The sequence below is a fragment of the Babylonia areolata genome, chromosome 18 (genome assembly GCF_041734735.1).
Source record: "Babylonia areolata isolate BAREFJ2019XMU chromosome 18, ASM4173473v1, whole genome shotgun sequence".
Lineage (NCBI taxonomy): Eukaryota > Metazoa > Mollusca > Gastropoda > Neogastropoda > Buccinidae > Babylonia > Babylonia areolata.
Genome location: NC_134893.1, coordinates 19,077,006 through 19,079,336, shown reverse-complemented (window position 1 = coordinate 19,079,336; position 2,331 = coordinate 19,077,006). Strand labels below are relative to the sequence as shown.

General features: G+C 39.8%; 1 protein-coding gene across 1 annotated transcript in view; it reads left to right on the top strand.

Moving 5' to 3' along the window:
* The window catches only part of LOC143291875 (uncharacterized), a 15,284-nt gene extending 13,848 nt beyond the window's left edge, over window positions 1-1,436 (top strand). The window contains exon 9 of the mRNA XM_076602001.1: window positions 1-1,436. This exon is cut by the window's left edge and continues 395 nt beyond it. The gene's annotated coding sequence lies outside the window, so the exon portion shown is untranslated.
* Window positions 1,437-2,331: the final 895 nt, after the last annotated feature.

Genomic DNA, 2,331 nt, shown 5'->3' with positions numbered 1-2,331 from the left:
TAGCATGCCGTTTCCACACCCCCACCCCTTCCCATTCCCTTTAAATGATGCATCCAATACATTATGGAACAGAAGGTCTTGCAGACTGTGGTCGTTTTTTTTGCTTTGGACAGTTTGTAATGAATTTCTTCTTAGATTAGAAATCTGATATTCGCGTGTCTGTATACTGAATGTGGTTCCTTTATCTCTACTTCCTGCTAACGGTGCTTGCTGTAGTTCTGTTCTGATTTTTACCTGTAAGCAAGTAGTTGCAGCAGCCGTGGAACTGTCTGCCAACACCAGAAATCCATCTCTAAAAAATTCGTTTTTCTGATTCCCATACAAAACAGAACCAGCTATTCAGTCCTTCCACAGTTTGTGTTGATTGAAAACATGCAGTGCACGTCAGTGTTTCCTTGTGGCCTCAGCGAATAAATCAGGTCACCATGCAACAACTATAATTCCCATCATAGTTTCTGATATGCAACATATATCTGCTGAAATCAGACTCTATCCGTTAAAGGACCAGCCTGCAGCCTCCTTACAACACTCTTGAGTCTCAAGTCATTCTCCCTATTATATGAAACCATGTATATATGAAGAAAAGCTTTTCCTGTTAATGAAACCAAGCACATATCAAAAGATAATAATTACACCTTTTTAAACCATGACCTTGTTCTCAAAGTACACATCAATACATGACCCTGCAGAGAGCATCAGCTGGCACTAGAATGTTGTTTCCTCACCCCAACCCTTTCCATTCTCTTTAATTTATGCATACGGTGCAATGTGAAACAGGAGGTCTTGCAGAGTGTGGTTGTTTTGTTTCTTTGGACATTTTGTAATGGATTTTCTCTTTGATTAGAAATTTGATATTTGCATGTCTGTATACTGAATACAAATTTCCTTTCCTCTACTTCCTGCTAATGATGCTTGTTGTAGTCATGTTCTGATTTTTACCTGCTAGTGAGGAGTAGTTGCAACAGCAGTACAACTGTCTGCCAGCACAAAGATTCCATCTTTCCACAATTCGTTTTCCTCATTCCCACACAAAATAGAACCAGCTATTTGGTCCTTCCACATTGTTTGTTGATTGAAAACAGCCATGCAATGCATGTCAGTGATTCCTTGTGACCTGAATGAATAAATGAGGTCACCATGCAACAACTACGATTCCCATCATGGTTTCTGATATGCAATAGAAATCTGCTGAAATCAGCTGATGTAACTGTTCGTATGAGAAAAAAAATCAAAAGATCGGAACATAGATGAGTAAGGAATAACCTATGGCAGAATTTCAAATCAATTTCCTGCTTTTCTTCTTCTTTTGATTATTACTACTATCACTATTACTATCAATTATTTTTTCTTTGCTTATTACGAAAAAGAAACGCGATGTCTACAATTTGGTGAGTTATTTGGAATCTGTAGGCTGTGGGTTATCATTTCAAGTCATTCTGAACAACTATGTTTACTATTATGATAGCAGCTTTTGACTTGGTTGCAATGTGCTTTTTACCCAACGGTTTGGGAATTCAATAAAGTACGCAATCAGTCTCTGTCCGTCCTGTGCATTGTTCTGTCAACATCTTGTCTGTCTCATCGTTATTCTGCCAGCCTGTCTTCATGTGTCTCTGTCTCTGTCTGTCAGTTTCTGTCTCCCCGTTTGTGTGTGTGTGTGTGTGTGTGTGTGTGTGTGTGTGTGTGTGTGTGTGTACATGCTGTAGAGACAGAATAAGAAAGAGAGTGAGGAAAGTGGAGGGGCTGGGGGTAGGATGAGAAAAGGTGGAGGGTGTGTGGGCAAGAGGGTGCGGGGGATCGGGGGGGGGTAGAAATAAGTTCATTTTTTGCTGCATATTCACTGACGGCTACGATGACATCAGCTAATGTTTTTCTTTTGGGGCTATGGCTTTAAATGAATAAATTCCTCCACTCTCTGTCTCTATCTTTATGTCTGTGAATAAGCCACATATATTGAGTCTCTCACTCTCCCTCCTCTCGTTCGTATATATATATATATATATATATATATATATATATATATATATATTCTATGCCAGACATACGTGCACGGCACACACAAAGACACAGATACACGCACGCAAACACATCCCTTCTTCTCTTCCCCACCCACACATAGACGTGCACACATTATGTGCTGCTGCTTAAAACGATGGCGTCGTTGAAAAATATCCCATTCATAAAACCAAATCTATGTAAATATGAATGCACATGGGCGTTGTTGCATGTATTTTGAGTCATTCCAATCCATCGTTTTTGTTTACCAAAGAAAAACGACACGAGCATCAGATGTATATGATATAGGCCTATGAAAGGGCAGCGCCCATGCGC